This window comes from Phyllobates terribilis, unplaced genomic scaffold (genome assembly GCF_046119375.1).
Source record: "Phyllobates terribilis strain yellow unplaced genomic scaffold, ASM4611937v1 Scaffold_4__5_contigs__length_816908805, whole genome shotgun sequence".
Taxonomy (NCBI): domain Eukaryota; kingdom Metazoa; phylum Chordata; class Amphibia; order Anura; family Dendrobatidae; genus Phyllobates; species Phyllobates terribilis.
The window spans coordinates 691,563,209-691,580,105 of NW_027362764.1; the positions used below are offsets into that span (position 1 = coordinate 691,563,209).

The 16,897-nt window shown below is 53.8% G+C and overlaps 2 non-coding genes and 3 pseudogenes across 2 annotated transcripts; all 5 read left to right on the top strand.

Moving 5' to 3' along the window:
- Window positions 1–476: 476 nt before the first annotated feature.
- LOC141267901 (5S ribosomal RNA) lies at window positions 477–595 on the top strand (annotated as a pseudogene).
- Window positions 596–2,280: 1,685 nt separating this feature from the next.
- LOC141266227 (5S ribosomal RNA) lies at window positions 2,281–2,399 on the top strand. The gene has a single exon (XR_012320280.1). It is a non-coding gene; the product is annotated as a 5S ribosomal RNA (ribosomal RNA).
- Window positions 2,400–6,241: 3,842 nt separating this feature from the next.
- Window positions 6,242–6,360, top strand: LOC141266861 (5S ribosomal RNA). Its single transcript, XR_012320882.1, has one exon. It is a non-coding gene; the product is annotated as a 5S ribosomal RNA (ribosomal RNA).
- A 6,039-nt stretch (window positions 6,361–12,399) lies between these two features.
- Window positions 12,400–12,518, top strand: LOC141267653 (5S ribosomal RNA; annotated as a pseudogene).
- A 1,697-nt stretch (window positions 12,519–14,215) lies between these two features.
- On the top strand, window positions 14,216–14,334 carry LOC141267749 (5S ribosomal RNA; annotated as a pseudogene).
- Window positions 14,335–16,897: the final 2,563 nt, after the last annotated feature.

Below are 16,897 nucleotides of genomic sequence, written 5' to 3' on the forward strand. Positions count from 1 at the left end.
AGGAGAGTCTGACGCATGGTGGCGGAAAAGCTGCAGGTGCAAATAGGGAATGTGGTCTCGTTCGAGCAACTTGTGCATGCTCGCTGTGTGTGAGTGTGCGCTTCCTAGGTACGGCGCGCTGCAGACAGTCAAAAGGGTTGCTCCCTTTCATTAAAAGTTAATCCCCGGCTGCAAGCTATTAGAAAGCAACTAACCGCGCTCTACTCACCCTACCCAGGTCTACCGGTGAGTCTCGCCGCTGCTCCCGGCCTGTGGCATTGGCCGCGACGCTGACGTTCCGTCGACAGCGCGGCAGCCGATCAGTGAGCTCAGCGGCTGTGAGCGGGGCGTTCTGTCTACAAGACCTTTTTAAGGAGCCAGCAAAAAAGTGAAGAGAAAGGAAAGCACAAAAGCACCTTGTCTTACTAAGCACTGGAAAGGGCAGCCGGCAACCGGACGTCAAAGTAGAAAAGAAGCAAGTGAGAGGCCTGTCTTTGCCTTACGGCCACACCACCCTGAACACACCTGATCTCGTCTGATCTCAGAATCTAAGCAGGGTTGGGTCTGGTTAGGACTTGGATGGGAGACCGCCTGGGAATACCAGGTGTTGTAGGCTTTTGCTTTTTCTTACTTCCACAAGCAGGGGTCACTCTCCTCTATGCCTTTTTTCCATTCCTTTTTTCACAAGCGCACACATGCTCCTTTCTTCTTTTCATTTGCTTTCTCTCTTGCGCTATTTAATCCTTGCAAAATACCAGCATCCTTCTCATCACCGTGGGCCTCCAGCATTGTTGCTTATTTACTTTTAATACTAGGCTTCTTTTCACCAGGACCAGCGACTCCCGCATGACTGGAGGCAACCACCGCTGACCTGGAGGCCAGTTTACAGCACAACCCAAGCAAAACACCTTTGCAGGCCACACGACCCCCCCCGAAGAGCAGCTCAAATTCACTCGCAACCATCTCACCCTCTTCCTTCATTCACTCCTGGGCGTTTCGCTCCACCCCAAGTTGCGGGTCCAGCTTGCTCTTTCTGTCACATCCCCGCGATGAACGGTTTAGACTGCAGGAGACCCTGCGCCGAGCCATTTTTAAACACATCTGATGCGGCAGGTGTTTCATTGCTCAACAAACAACACCTATAGGGACGGCACAGCCTATGCATCGGTCCTTCGGAGACCGCCCCAGAACGGCCGAGTTCTCGTCCCCACGCGAGCCTGAGGAAGGCTGGCCGGGCGATGGGCCAAGCAGCGTCTACTGGCCATACCACCTTGGATACGTCCGATCTCGGAAGCAAAGCAGAGATGGGTTCGGAAATACTTGGTTGGGACACCTCCTGAGAACACCAGGTATTGTAGACAATTTTGATGACGTTTTGCCATCTTGCCCAGCTCGGCTAGCATGGAGTGGCGCCTTGCTGGACACCGACCTTACGTAAAGTAGAGGCTGGAAGTCCCAAGCCTCCCAAGCCCCCCAAGACCTCTAAGATAAGGACGCAACCCCGCCGCCTCTACCAGGCCTCACACCGAGCTCCTTGCCATGGCTAGGAGTGCTTATTGACCCCGCAGCCGGCCGTATGCAAATGATGGCGTTAAAAGCATCTCGCGCTGTGAAGGGGCCAGGCTTTCAGCAGCTGCCCAGGGGATGGTTTTAGAGGGCGACCGCCTAACGAGGGCCAGCAGAAGTAACGTCTTCTTCTTCAAAGAAGCTTGTGTAACTAACCCAATCAGACAGCTGCCCAGGAGCTAACCTCAGTGCTAGGAAGGAGCGGGAGGGAATTGAGGGGGTGGTTCCTGCTAAGGCCCTGAAATAATAATAAGAGAGGCAGGAGAGTCTGACGCATGGTGGCGGAAAAGCTGCAGGTGCAAATAGGGAATGTGGTCTCGTGCGAGCAACTTGTGCATGCTCGCTGTGTGTGAGTGTGCGCTTCCTAGGTACGGCGCGCTGCAGACAGTCAAAAGGGTTGCTCCCTTTCATTAAAAGTTAATCCCCGGCTGCAGGCTATTAGAAAGCAACTAACCGCGCTCTACTCACCCTACCCAGGTCTACCGGTGAGTCTCGCCGCTGCTCCCGGCCTGTGGCATTGGCCGCGACGCTGACGTTCCGTCGACAGCGCGGCAGCCGATCAGTGAGCTCAGCGGCTCTGAGCGGGGCGTTCTGTCTACAAGACCTTTTTAAGGAGCCAGCAAAAAAGTGAAGAGAAAGGAAAGCACAAAAGCACCTTGTCTTACTAAGCACTGGAAAGGGCAGCCGGCAACAGGACGTCAAAGTAGAAAAGCAGCAAGTGAGAGGCCTGTCTCCGCCTATGGCCACACCACCCTGAGCACGCCTGATCTCGTCTGATCTTGGAAGCTAAGCAGGGTTGGGCCTGGTTAGTACTTGGATGGGAGACCACCTGGGAATACCAGGTGCTGTAGGCTTTTGCTTTTTCTTACTTCCACCAGCAGGGGTCACTCTCCTCTATGCCTTTTTTCCATTCCTTTTTTCACAAGCGCACACATGCTCCTTTCTTCTTTTTATTTGCTTTCTCTCTTGCGCTATTTAATCCTTGCAAAATACCAGCATCCTTCTCATCACCGTGGGCCTCCAGCATTGTTGCTTATTTACTTTTAATACTAGGCTTCTTTTCACCAGGACCAGCGACTCCCGCATGACTGGAGGCAACCACCGCTGACCTGGAGGCAACCACCGGTAACCTGGAGGCCAGTTTACAGCACAACCCAAGCAAAACACCTTTGCAGGCCACACAACCCCCCCGAAGAGCAGCTCAATTCACTCGCAACCATCTCACCCTCTTCCTTCATTCACTCCTGGGCATTTCGCTCCACCCCAAGTTGCGGGTCCAGCTTGCTCTTTCTGTCACATCCCCGCGATGAACGGTTTAGCCTGCAGGAGACCCTGCGCCGAGCCATTTTTAAACACATCTGATGCGGCAGGTGTTTCATTGCTCAACAAACAACACCTATAGGGACGGCACAGCCTATGCATCGGTCCTTCGGAGACCGCCCCAGAACGGCCAGAGTTCTCGTCCCCACGCGAGCCTGAAGAAGGCTGGCCGGGCGATGGGCCAAGCAGCGTCTACTGGCCATACCACCTTGGATACGTCCGATCTCGGAAGCAAAGCAGAGATGGGTTCGGAAATACTTGGTTGGGACACCTCCTGAGAACACCAGGTATTGTAGACAATTTTGATGACGTTTTGCCATCTTGCCCAGCTCGGCTAGCATTGAGTGGCGCCTTGCTGGACACCGACCTTACGTAAAGTAGAGGCTGGAAGTCCCAAGCCTCCCAAGCCCCCCAAGACCTCTAAGAGACTCAGAAAGAGAATAGGAGGGATCCAATGGCTGGATGTCCTTAAGGACAAAAATGTCCAGGAAGGATGGGAAATTTTTAAAAATGAGATTCTCAAAGCACAATCGTTAACAATCCCGAAAAGTAGGAAGAATGGGAAGCATTTAAGGAAACCAGGATGGATGAACACAGAACTTAAACACATGCTAAAAAGAAAGAAAGAAATGTTTATTAAATGGAAAGATGGAGGCATATCTAAAGAAGATTATAATGCAGTCTGCAGATCCTGCAGGGCACGTATCAGGTTAGCTAAAGCTGACAATGAATTAAGGCTTGCAAGAGATGTCAAAAGCAATAAAAAAGGATTTTGGGGGTATGTCAAAAGTAAAAGAAAAGTCAAAGATGCTATAGGATTTTTACAGGATGAAAATGGAGAAATGGTAAGAGAGGATGTTGAGAAGGCCGAACTTTTTAATTCCTATTTTGCATCTGTTTTCCCTCAGAAAGAAAATGTAACATCAACTGATCTTCACTGTCCTTTTAAAGGAATAGAGGAATCCAAGTTATCTGTAAACAGAAAGCTTGTGAGGGAATATTTAGCTAACATAAATGAGTTCAAGTCTCCAGGTCCAGATGAATTACACCCCAGAGTACTGAAGGAGATCGTAGAAGAAATTTTAGAACCACTCTCCATAATCTTTGAAAATTCTTGGAGAACAGGAGAAGTCCCAGAAGACTGGAGAAGAGCAAATGTTGTTCCTATCTTCAAAAAGGGGAAGAAGGTGGACCCAGGGAACTATAGGCCGGTGAGTCTGACTTCTATACCAGGAAAGATCTTTGAACAAATTATTAAACAACATGTATGTAAGTACATGGATAAGAATGAAGTGATTAACCAGAGTCAGCATGGGTTTGTAACTAACAAGTCATGTCAGACTAACTTAATTTCCTTCTATGACAGAATCACTGACTGGGTGGATCAGGGAAATGCTGTAGATATAGTATATCTTGACTTCAGCAAAGCATTTGACAAAGTATCTCACACCATCCTTATTGACAAAATGACCAAGTATGCAATGGACCAGGCAACTGTTAGGTGGATTCATAACTGGCTTAGTGATCGGACTCAAAGGGTGGTTGTAAATGGCTTCACATCCAGCTGGATGAATGTCTCAAGTGGGGTACCACAGGGCTCCGTCCTGGGACCTGTATTGTTCAACATCTTTATTAATGATTTAGATGAAGGAATTGAGGGTAAACTGATTAAATTTGCTGATGACACAAAGCTAGGAGGGATAGCTAATACTAGAGAAGAGAGAGAGAGAGGATTCAAAAAGACCTAAATAAACTGGAGCAGTGGGCAGCAACCAACAGAATGGTTTTTAACAGGGAAAAATGCAAAGTACTACATCTGGGCAATAAAAATGAAAAAAGCATATACAGAATGGGAGGAATAGAGCTAAGCAACAGTACATGTGAAAAAGACTTAGGTATACTAATAGATCATAGACTGAACATGAGTCAACAGTGTGATGCAGCAGCAAAAAAGGCAAATACAATTCTGGGATGTATTAACAGAAGCATACAGTCTAGATCACGTGAAGTCATTATCGGTCTTTACTCCTCTTTGGTCAGACCTCATCTGGAATACTGTGTACAGTTTTGGGCACCACATTTTAAAAAAGACATAGACAAACTGGAGCAAGTTCAGAGAAGAGCGACCAGAATGGTGACTGGTCTGCAAACCATGTCCTATGAGGAACGGTTGCAGGATTTGGGAATGTTTAGCTTGCAAAAAAGAAGACTGAGAGGAGACTTAATAGCTGTCTACAAATATGTCAAGGGCTGTCACATTGTAGAAGGATCATCTTTATTCTCATTTGCACAAGGAAAGACTAGAAGCAATGGGATGAAACTAAATGGGAGGAGACACAGATTAGATATTGGAAAAAACTTTTTGACAGTTAGGGTGATTAATGAGTGGAACAGGCTGCCACGAGAGGTGGTGAGTTCCCCTTCAATGGACGTCTTCAAACAGAGGCTGGACAGACATCTGTCTGAGATGATCTAGTGAATCCTGCTTTGAGCAGGGAGTTGGACCAGATGACCCAGGAGGTCCCTTCCAACTCTACCATTCTATGATTCTATGATTCTATGATAAGGACGCAACCCCGCCGCCTCTACCAGGCCTCACACCGAGCTCCTTGCCACGGCTAGGAGTGCTTATTGACCCCGCAGCCGGCCGTATGCAAATGATGGCGTTAAAAGCATCTCGCGCTGTGAAGGGGCCAGGCTTTCAGCAGCTGCCCAGGGGATGGTTTTAGAGGGCGACCGCCTAACGAGGGCCAGCAGAAGTAACGTCTTCTTCTTCAAAGAAGCTTGTGTAACTAACCCAATCAGACAGCTGCCCAGGAGCTAACCTCAGTGCTAGGAAGGAGCGGGAGGGAATTGAGGGGGTGGTTCCTGCTAAGGCCCTGAAATAATAATAAGAGAGGCAGGAGAGTCTGACGTATGGTGGCGGAAAAGCTGCAGGTGCAAATAGGGAATGTGGTCTCGTGCGAGCAACTTGTGCATGCTCGCTGTGTGTGAGTGTGCGCTTCCTAGGTACGGCGCGCTGCAGACAGTCAAAAGGGTTGCTCCCTTTCATTAAAAGTTAATCCCCGGCTGCAGGCTATTAGAAGGCAACTAACCGCGCTCTACTCACCCTACCCAGGTCTACCGGTGAGTCTCGCCGCTGCTCCCGGCCTGTGGCATTGGCCGCGACGCTGACGTTCCGTCGACAGCGCGGCAGCCGATCAGTGAGCTCAGCGGCTCTGAGCGGGGCGTTCTGTCTACAAGACTTTTTTAAGGAGCCAGCAAAAAAGTGAAGAGAAAGGAAAGCACAAAAGCACCTTGTCTTACTAAGCACTGGAAAGGGCAGCCGGCAACCGGACGTCACAGTAGAAAAGCAGCAAGTGAGAGGCTTGTCTCTGCCTACGGCCACACCAACCTGAACACACCCGATCTCGCCTGATCTTGGAATCTAAGCAGGGTTGGGCCTGGTTAGTACTTGGATGGGAGACCGCCTGGGAATACCAGGTGCTGTAGGCTTTTGCTTTTTCTTACTTCCACAAGCAGGGGTCACTCTCCTCTATGCCTTTTTTCCATTCCTTTTTTCACAAGCGCACACATGCTCCTTTCTTCTTTTCATTTGCTTTCTCTCTTGCGCTATTTAATCCTTGCAAAATACCAGCATCCTTCTCATCACCGTGGGCCTCCAGCATTGTTGCTTATTTACTTTTAATACTAGGCTTCTTTTCACCAGGACCAGCGACTCCCGCATGACTGGAGGCAACCACCGCTGACCTGGAGGCCAGTTTACAGCACAACCCAAGCAAAACACCTTTGCAGGCCACACGACCCCCCCGAAGAGCAGCTCAAATTCACTCGCAACCATCTCACCCTCTTCCTTCATTCACTCCTGGGCGTTTCGCTCCACCCCAAGTTGCGGGTCCAGCTTGCTCTTTCTGTCACATCCCCGCGATGAACGGTTTAGCCTGCAGGAGACCCTGCGCCGAGCCATTTTTAAACACATCTGATGCGGCAGGTGTTTCATTGCTCAACAAACAACACCTATAGGGACGGCACAGCCTATGCATCGGTCCTTCGGAGACCGCCCCAGAACGGCCAGAGTTCTCGTCCCCACGCGAGCCTGAGGAAGGCTGGCCGGGCGATGGGCCAAGCAGCGTCTACTGGCCATACCACCTTGGATACGTCCGATCTCGGAAGCAAAGCAGAGATGGGTTCGGAAATACTTGGTTGGGACACCTCCTGAGAACACCAGGTATTGTAGACAATTTTGATGACGTTTTGCCATCTTGCCCAGCTCGGCTAGCATGGAGTGGCGCCTTGCTGGACACCGACCTTACGTAAAGTAGAGGCTGGAAGTCCCAAGCCTCCCAAGCCCCCCAAGACCTCTAAGATAAGGACGCAACCCCGCCGCCTCTACCAGGCCTCACACCGAGCTCCTTGCCACGGCTAGGAGTGCTTATTGACCCCACAGCCGGCCGTATGCAAATGATGGCGTTAAAAGCATCTCGCGCTGTGAAGGTGACGCGCCCCCTGGGCCAGTGTTGTTGGGGATACCCGGAGCCGGATCAGATGGGGGTTGTAGTCTCCGAGTGACTGTGACCCGGTCCGTGCCCAGGGTGTCAAGCTCAGTGTGTGGCAGTCCTTACTGATGTTACTAAAGTTCTTTATGTCGACTACGCCACCCGTTGAATTGCGGTCACTTCGGCCGCCGCTGCAGCAGGGTCCGCTGAGGCTGATGGTGTTTGTGCAGCCCAGGTAGTATAACCCCCAACGGGTGGGGTATAGCCTCAGGGGGTCAGGTGCAGAGGATGGTGGTTGTGGAGGTGCAGTGAGGATGGTAAAGAGAGTCAGAGTCGGGCTGTGCAGTTCAGGGTTTGTTTACTTACTGCTGTTTTTGTACCGGTCACTCCGGCCTTGAGTGACCACCCGAGCCGTGCTGCGTCCACCAGGTCCTGGACTCGGCCAACCCCCAAGTAGTTCCGGAGCGTGGTTCTGAGCTCCCTTTCTGTCTTGTCCTCATCTCTGGCCTTCCCCACCAGGGATCCACCTATGTCCGGCTCCCTCGGGCCTCTTGGTGGTAAACCCTTGTCTCTGGGTTCCCTGACCCTATTCCTGGTCTGCCTTCTGGGTGGATTTAGTGGGTGATCGTGGCAGATCGATCCTGCCCACGACCTCCGGTTCCTGGCTAAGGTGTGCTGTAGCCTCTGCCAGCTTGGGATCCGGTACCCTGTTGCCAACTCTTCACCCTTTGATTTATTTTGGGCTCTCAGAGTTCCTTCTTTCTCCCCCTCTGGGTCTTTCTTTCTCCTCTCTCTCTCTCTTGGCCTGGGGCTGCTCTGCTCTTCTGCTCTCTTCCTCTGCAAAGACTGGCTGACTGACCCTGATCTTAGATGGTGCCCACCTTATATACTCCCTCTATGTGTGAGCTCAGGTGACCAGCACCCAATGAGCTCCTAACCTTACCCAGGCTGCTCCCCCTATCTGCCCCTACACTACTGGGATGGTCCACCCCCCTCCCACTCCAGCCAAGGACAGACTCGGTCGTACCTGCACATTTCTAAGTGGGAGTACCGTTGGTCTGCCCTCCGGAAATGGGATGTGTGTAGTGCATGCAGCCTTCTGAGCTCAGTTCCACACTCCATCCTTACCCGGGAGTGGAATATCACACCTCTGGTTGAGGTGCAATACCCCTGTAGCAGCCGAATCCTCAGGGTGCTACATTCCCCCCTGGTAAATCACAGCACGTCCTCGGGCTGTAAGATATAAAAAACACCAAAACATACAATTTTTTCATAAACATAAACATATAAAACATATAAAACATTATCAGCAGCATAAACTTTTCATATAAACATTCTTGTTTCTGGTACCTCCGGTCACGGTGCAACTTGTGACCGGGTAAAGTGCAACAGTTTCTTTAAGAAAATGGTTTTCCTATAAAACCAGTAGGGGGCGCCTTAGGAAGCGCAACTATATACAAGGGAATATGGCCGCTCTCAGTCCTCGGCCAGGTATTAGGGAGGATTGACCGCTCTCAGTCCTCGGTCAGTGGGGAAATGGGACACACTGGAACAGTTCAGTTCTCTGGTCCCAACGGGGACTATATTAGCAGCAACGGTTCACTGTGCCCCGACGGGCAACTATATACAGTCTCTACTCTACCGTACTCAACGACGGCGTCCTCCTGCTCTTTCTTTGTGGACAGTTTCAGTTTCAGACCCGTCCGGGCACGTATGCTGGGCAAATAGATTTTCACCCAGGTGCGGCACTCTAGATGTTGAGGGCGCGTTGATGGTAGCGGCGCCCGGGTCGACCAGGCCTTGCGACCAGGCTTGGGGCACCTTGAAAGTAAAGGGCACCGTAAGAACGGCGGCGCCCTGTGTTACTTGGCCCTGCGACCAGGCCGGGGGCTCCGCGGAGGTAGGGGGCGCTGTTGGTATTGCGTCGCCCGGGGGTACTAGGCCTTGCGACCAGGCCGATGGTACTTCCTGCTTGGTCACGCTCGGGGTCGAAGCGTGTGACGTCACAGGGGTCGCGGCTTCCGTTTGAGGCCTAGTCTGCGGCGGTGACGTTGCAGCGACGGGCACGGCAGGGGATACTTCGGGCTCTGCGACGGGGAGCTGGGGCAGGCACGCGGTTTCCCGGCTCGGGGTATAGACGTCCCCTTTACCTGCCTCCATTCGTTCGGCTCCCTTCTCGGCGCCGTCTCCGGCCTTCAGTCCTCCTGCGCCATCCTCAGAGGCGGTCTGTCTCCTCGTCTCGGGTGGCGTGCTCCGCTGACGGGTTCTTGTCTGCTGGGCCATCTCACGGCTCCATTCTGCTAACGTCTCTCGCTGCACCCGGGCCATCCTCCGTGCGAGGCCCTCCAGCGCAGTCTGTGCACACTCCCGATCTCGGGGGAGCTGTGCCAAGACCTCCACTAAGCCTAGTGGGGTCGTTGCTTCTAGCAGGCTCCTGACCAACGGGTCGGTGCTGCTCTGCTCTCCTCCCGTTGTCTCCAGCAGGCCTTCTGGAGTGGCGACCGGCAACAGGCTCCTGACCACTGGGTCGGTGCTGCCTGGAGTGGCGGCCCGCATCAGGCTCCTGACCACTGGGTCGGTGCTGCCTGGCTCTCCCTCCATCTCCGGGTAGGCTCTTTCTGGACTCTGCTCCAGGCTTCTTGTCTCCGGGTGCGCTCTCTCCAGACTGCTCCAGGCGACACCCATCTTTGTTCTCTTGTTCTCAGTCCTCCCACTTCGAGGGCGGTCCCGGGGCCACTTGGTGATTGTCAGCTCCAGGGGCAGTTCTTTCACGCTGACAGACACCTCTAGCATCACAGTCTCTGTTGGTGGGGGCGGTTTCCACTTTTGGCGCCATTTTCGGTCCTGGCCCACGATGGGAGGCGGCCTCTTGCCACCCTCTGGCACGCCCATAATGGCGTCCGCTCTTCCAAGGCGGGAAATCTTCGGAAATGGCGGGAATCGTCTCCCAGTGGCGGGAAACTCTGCAGATGGCGGGAAAAAGCTGTTAATGGCGGACAACCGGCGGGAATCGATCTGTGATGGAGTCCGATGGCGGGGACCCTCCGGGACCGGCGGGAGACTTCTTTTTGAGGTAAACTTGTTCTTTTCTTCAGGCACGCAGTACCCGGGTGTTGCGGGCACGTTATCCTGCCGACTACGCCAAAGTTGACGCGCCCCCTGGGCCAGTGTTGTTGGGGATACCCGGAGCCGGATCAGATGGGGGTTGTAGTCTCCGAGTGGCTGTGACCCGGTCCGTGCCCAGGGTGTCAAGCTCAGTGTGTGGCAGTCCTTACTGATGTTACTAAAGTTCTTTATGTCGACTACGCCACCCGTTGAATTGCGGTCACTTCGGCCGCCGCTGCAGCAGGGTCCGCTGAGGCTGATGGTGTTTGTGCAGCCCAGGTAGTATAACCCCCAACGGGAGGGGTATAGCCTCAGGGGGTCAGGTGCAGAGGATGGTGGTTGTGGAGGTGCAGTGAGGATGGTAATGAGAGTCAGAGTCGGGCTGTGCAGTTCAGGGTTTGTTTACTTACTGCTGTTTTTGTACCGGTCACTCCGGCCTTGAGTGACCACCCGAGCCGTGCTGCGTCCACCAGGTCCTGGACTCGGCCAACCCCCAAGTAGTTCCGGAGCGTGGTTCTGAGCTCCCTTTCTGTCTTGTCCTCGTCTCTGGCCTTCCCCACCAGGGATCCACCTATGTCCGGCTCCCTCGGGCCTCTTGGTGGTAAACCCTTGTCTCTGGGTTCCCTGACCCTATTCCTGGTCTGCCTTCTGGGTGGATTTAGTGGGTGATCGTGGCAGATCGATCCTGCCCACGACCTCCGGTTCCTGGCTAAGGTGTGCTGTAGCCTCTGCCAGCTTGGGATCCGGTACCCTGTTGCCAACTCTTCACCCTTTGATTTATTTTGGGCTCTCAGAGTTCCTTCTTTCTCCCCCTCTGGGTCTTTCTTTCTCCTCTCTCTCTCTCTTGGCCTGGGGCTGCTCTGCTCTTCTGCTCTCTTCCTCTGCAAAGACTGGCTGACTGACCCTGATCTTAGATGGTGCCCACCTTATATACTCCCTCTATGTGTGAGCTCAGGTGACCAGCACCCAATGAGCTCCTAACCTTACCCAGGCTGCTTCCCCTATCTGCCCCTACACTACTGGGATGGTCCACCCCCCTCCCACTCCAGCCAAGGACAGACTCGGTCGTACCTGCACATTTCTAAGTGGGAGTACCGTTGGTCTGCCCTCCGGAAATGGGATGTGTGTAGTGCATGCAGCCTTCTGAGCTCAGTTCCACACTCCATCCTTACCCGGGAGTGGAATATCACACCTCTGGTTGAGGTGCAATACCCCTGTAGCAGCCGAATCCTCAGGGTGCTACAAAGGGGCCAGGCTTTCAGCAGCTGCCCAGGGGATGGTTTTAGAGGGCGACCGCCTAACGAGGGCCAGCAGAAGTAACGTCTTCTTCTTCAAAGAAGCTTGTGTAACTAACCCAATCAGACAGCTGCCCAGGAGCTAACCTCAGTGCTAGGAAGGAGCGGGAGGGAATTGAGGGGGTGGTTCCTGCTAAGGCCCTGAAATAATAATAAGACAGGCAGGAGAGTCTGACGCATGGTGGCGGAAAAGCTGCAGGTGCAAATAGGGAATGTGGTCTCGTGCGAGCAACTTGTGCATGCTCGCTGTGTGTGAGTGTGCGCTTCCTAGGTACGGCGCGCTGCAGACAGTCAAAAGGGTTGCTCCCTTTCATTAAAAGTTAATCCCCGGCTGCAGGCTATTAGAAAGCAACTAACCGCGCTCTACTCACCCTACCCAGGTCTACCGGTGAGTCTCGCCGCTGCTCCCGGCCTGTGGCATTGGCCGCGACGCTGACGTTCCGTCGACAGCGCGGCAGCCGATCAGTGAGCTCAGCGGCTGTGAGCGGGGCGTTCTGTCTACAAGACCTTTTTAAGGAGCCAGCAAAAAAGTGAAGAGAAAGGAAAGCACAAAAGCACCTTGTCTTACTAAGCACTGGAAAGGGCAGCCGGCAACCGGACGTCAAAGTAGAAAAGGAGCAAGTGAGAGGCCTGTCTCTGCCTACGGCCACACCACCCTGAACACACCTGATCTCGTCTGATCTTGGAATCTAAGCAGGGTTGGACCTGGTTAGCACTTGGATGGGAGACCACCTGGGAATACCAGGTGCTGTAGACTTTTGCTTTTTCTTTCTTCCACAAGCAGGGGTCACTCTCCTCTATGCCTTTTTTCCATTCCTTTTTTCACAAGCGCAAACATGCTCCTTTCTTCTTTTCATTTGCTTTCTCTCTTGCGCTATTTAATCCTTGCAAAATACCAGCATCCTTCTCATCACCGTGGGCCTCCAGCATTGTTGCTTATTTACTTTTAATACTAGGCTTCTTTTCACCAGGACCAGCGACTCCCGCATGACTGGAGGCAACCACCGCTGACCTGGAGGCAACCACCGGTAACCTGGAGGCCAGTTTACAACACAACCCAAGCAAAACACCTTTGCAGGCCACACGACCCCCCCGAAGAGCAGCTCAAATTCACTCGCAACCATCTCACCCTCTTCCTTCATTCACTCCTGGGCGTTTCGCTCCACCCCAAGTTGTTGGTCCAGCTTGCTCTTTCTGTCACATCCCCGCGATGAACGGTTTAGCCTGCAGGAGACCCTACTCCGAGCCATTTTTAAACACATCTGATGCAGCAGGTGTTTCATTGCTCAACAAACAACACCTATAGGGACGGCACAGCCTATGCATCGGTCCTTCGGAGACCGCCCCAGAACGGCCAGAGTTCTCGTCCCCACGCAAGCCTGAGGAAGGCTGGCCGGTCGATGGGCCAAGCAGCGTCTACTGGCCATACCACCTTGGATACGTCCCATCTCAGAAGCAAAGCAGAGATGGGTTCGGAAATACTTGGTTGGGACACCTCCTGAGAACACCAGGTATTGTACACAATTTTGATGACGTTTTGCCATCTTGCGCAGCTCGGCTAGCATGGAGTGGCGCCTTGCTGGACACCGACCTTACGTAAAGTAGAGGCTGGAAGTCCCAAGCCTCCCAAGACCTCTAAGATAAGGACGCAACCCCGCCGCCTCTACCAGGCCTCACACCGAGCTCCTTGCCACGGCTAGGAGTGCTTATTGACACCGCAGCCGGCCGTATGCAAATGATGGCGTTAAAAGCATCTCGCGCTGTGAAGGGGCCAGGCTTTCAGCAACTGCCCAGGGGATGGTTTTAGAGGGCGACCGCCTAACGAGGGCCAGCAGAAGTAACGTCTTCTTCTTCAAAGAAGCTTGTGTAACTAACCCAATCAGACAGCTGCCCAGGAGCTAACCTCAGTGCTAGGAAGGAGCAGGAGGGAATTGAGGGGGTGGTTCCTGCTAAGGCCCTGAAATAATAATAAGAGAGGCAGGAGAGTCTGACGCATGGTGGCGGAAAAGCTGCAGGTGCAAATAGGGAATGTGGTCTCGTGCGAGCAACTTGTGCATACTCGCTGTGTGTGAGTGTGCGCTTCCTAGGTACGGCGCGCTGCAGACAGTCAAAAGGGTTGCTCCCTTTCATTAAAAGTTAATCCCCGGCTGCAGGCTATTAGAAAGCAACTAACCGCGCACTACTCACCCTACCCAGGTCTACCGGTGAGTCTCGCCGCTGCTCCCGGCCTGTGGCATTGGCCGCGACGCTGACGTTCCGTCGACAGCGCGGCAGGCGATCAGTGAGCTCAGCGGCTCTGAGCGGGGCGTTCTGTCTACAAGACCTTTTTAAGGAGCCAGCAAAAAAGTGAAGAGAAAGGAAAGCACAAAAGCACCTTGTCTTACTAAGCACTGGAAAGGGCAGCTGGCAACCGGACGTCAAAGTAGAAAAGCAGCAAGTGAGAAGCCTGTCTCTGCCTATGGCCACACCACCCTGAACACACCTGATCTTGTCTGATCTCGCATTATAAGCAGGGTTGGGCCTGGTTAGTACTTGGATGGGAGACCGCCTGGGAATACCAGGTGCTGTAGGCTTTTGCTTTTTCTTACTTCCACCAGCAGGGGTCACTCTCCTCTATGCCTTTTTTCCATTCCTTTTTTCACAAGCGCACATGTGGCACCCCAGGGGTCTGGTTTCCACAGTAATGTAATGTTATGTCTGAGAGCAGGTGGGAGGTCCTTTGGTCAGGGATCCTGTGCATGCCACACCTCCTGCCCAGTCTTGGGAGGGGAAGAACTTCCCCTATATAAACCCGGGGCTGAGGCAGGGTTAGGAGTAGAGAAGAAGCAGAGACAAGAAACAGTCATAGGAAGAAACAGCAGAAGCTCAGTGGGAGCAATACTACTATGAGTCAGGGGCTGGCAGCTGCAGAGCTCGCCCTGACTGAGAAGCTTTCTTACCGGACCCGGCGTCCGAGGCTGTGGGGACTAACTCTTACCCAGCAGCAGAAGCCGACCGGCAGGGGATTTCAGGTCCTCAGGCCCAGAAACCCGAAGGCAAGGTCACACGCGTGGGACCAGCACCGCCAACGTGGAGCGGAAGCCATTAGAAGGCCCCGAGTCACCGGCCATACGGGTGAGCACCACACGGCACACTCAGGGACGTGGGCTACTTATATCCGCTTCTAGCAAGGTAGCCAGAAGAGTACAGTCAGTTTGGGAGGCCTACAACTCCGCCTGGCCAGGGGAGATCCCATCTGCTCAAGGACTGACCAGGCCCCGTTCGCTAGCAAGTACTCCGGGAGGGTCTATCGTTGTTACCAGTAAAGACCCTGAATTACACCGCACCGTCTCTGAGTGGTTCCTGCTACCCCCATCTTCCACGTCGGCTGCCCTGAGGCCATACCCCTCCCGTTGGGGGTTATACTATCACGCTGCACAATTCTACATCGGCCTCAGCGGTCTGCCCTGCAGCGGCAGCTCCATAGCTGCAAATCAACGGGTGGCGTAGTCGACACTCAAATAACACCTATCAAGACTGCCACACACTGAGTTTGACTCCCTGGGCATGGACCGGGTCCCCGCCACTCGGAGACTACAACCCTCATCTGATCCGGTTCCGGGTAAGCCCCCGAGTGCGAGACGCTGCGCGACACAGCAGGCCCAGGGGCGCGTCAACTTTGGCGTATTCGGCAGGATTTCGTGCCCGCAACCACCGGGTACTGCGTGCCTGAAAAAGAGACTTTCAAACTCACCTGTGGTGAAGATTCCTGCCATCCGGCGCCATTTTCAGCCTTCTTCCCGCCATCTGTGAAGATTCCCACCATCCGGCGCCATCTTCAGCTTTCTTCCCGCCATCCGTGGAGTTTTCCCGCCGTTGGACGCCATATTGAGGACGCCGCGCGGGAAGAAGAGGGGCGTGGACTCCAAAAAGCCCGCGAGAACTGAAGCCCCGCCTCACGTCCGGACGTTGCGTAAGGTCCTGGAAGGAGCCCAGCAGACGCCGACGTCACCGGAGCGCGACGGAAGGTCCTCAACCCTGACGATCCACTGCGGAGCCGCGGCCTACGGAAGAGGATCATCGCAAGGTAGGCCACGGTCCACTAGGGGGGAGAAGGATGTCGGATACGGAGGAGAGCTTCACCGCTTCAACCCCCGCCAGCGCCACCGCTGTCGCGGTCATGCCTTTCACCATGCCCTATATCCCGGGGGCAGCCTGGCTACCCCAGTACTCAGGGGAGTCACATACCCTGCAGGACTTTAGAGAAAGGCTGGATAGCCTCTTCCAGGTGTACTCCCTCACAGAAGAGCAAAAAGTGAGCATCCTGGTGGCCCAATTAACCGGAGCAGCCCGAAGGGAGGTAAAGTCCTGGCCACCTGGGGGGAGGACTGTCGCAGGGATACTAACCCGGCTGAAGGACACCTTTGATACCCGCACCTCAGCCGAGATCAAGCTTAGATTCTACGGGTGCAAACAGCGGGCCCATGAGAGTATAAGGGACTATGCCCTGAACCTACAAGAGGCCCTGAGAGCCGTTAAGCAGACCGACCCTGACGGCGTGGGAGACGAGGACAGGCTGTTGACTGAACAATTTATAGAGGGTTTATATTGCAATGCCCACCGAACCCAGTTGCGGGCAATGGCCCTACAGGACCCTCATCTGGGATTTGCACAGTTCAAGGACAGAGCCATCCGGGTGCTCCGAGAACCGGCACCGGATGGCGTTGTGACCCACAGGCGCCCAGTTATCACTTACCACCAGGAGGCGGCGCCCTTGTCGGCAGGGCCTGTAGGGGCTGATGCGCAGGCTTTGAACAATGACCCGGCTCCAGACCTGCACCATCAGGTCCAAGAGCTAGCTAAAAGCGTTGCTGCGTTAACCCGAACTGTGCAGTCTTCACAGGCTTCCACTCCAGGGAAGATCCAGCTGGCATCCGGACCGGAGAACATCCCGTGGCGTCGACCAAGGAGGACCCCACCGGCCAGAGGAAGACCCAGTGACCGGTACAACGAGGACGGACGACCCATCTGCCGCCGCTGCAATCAACCCGGACATATGGCAAGGTACTGTCCTTTAAACTGGCACAACCTGGGGGTAGAGGGCCAACCCCCAGGAAAAAGACCACAAGGCCCATCGAACTGGCGCGACAAATATGT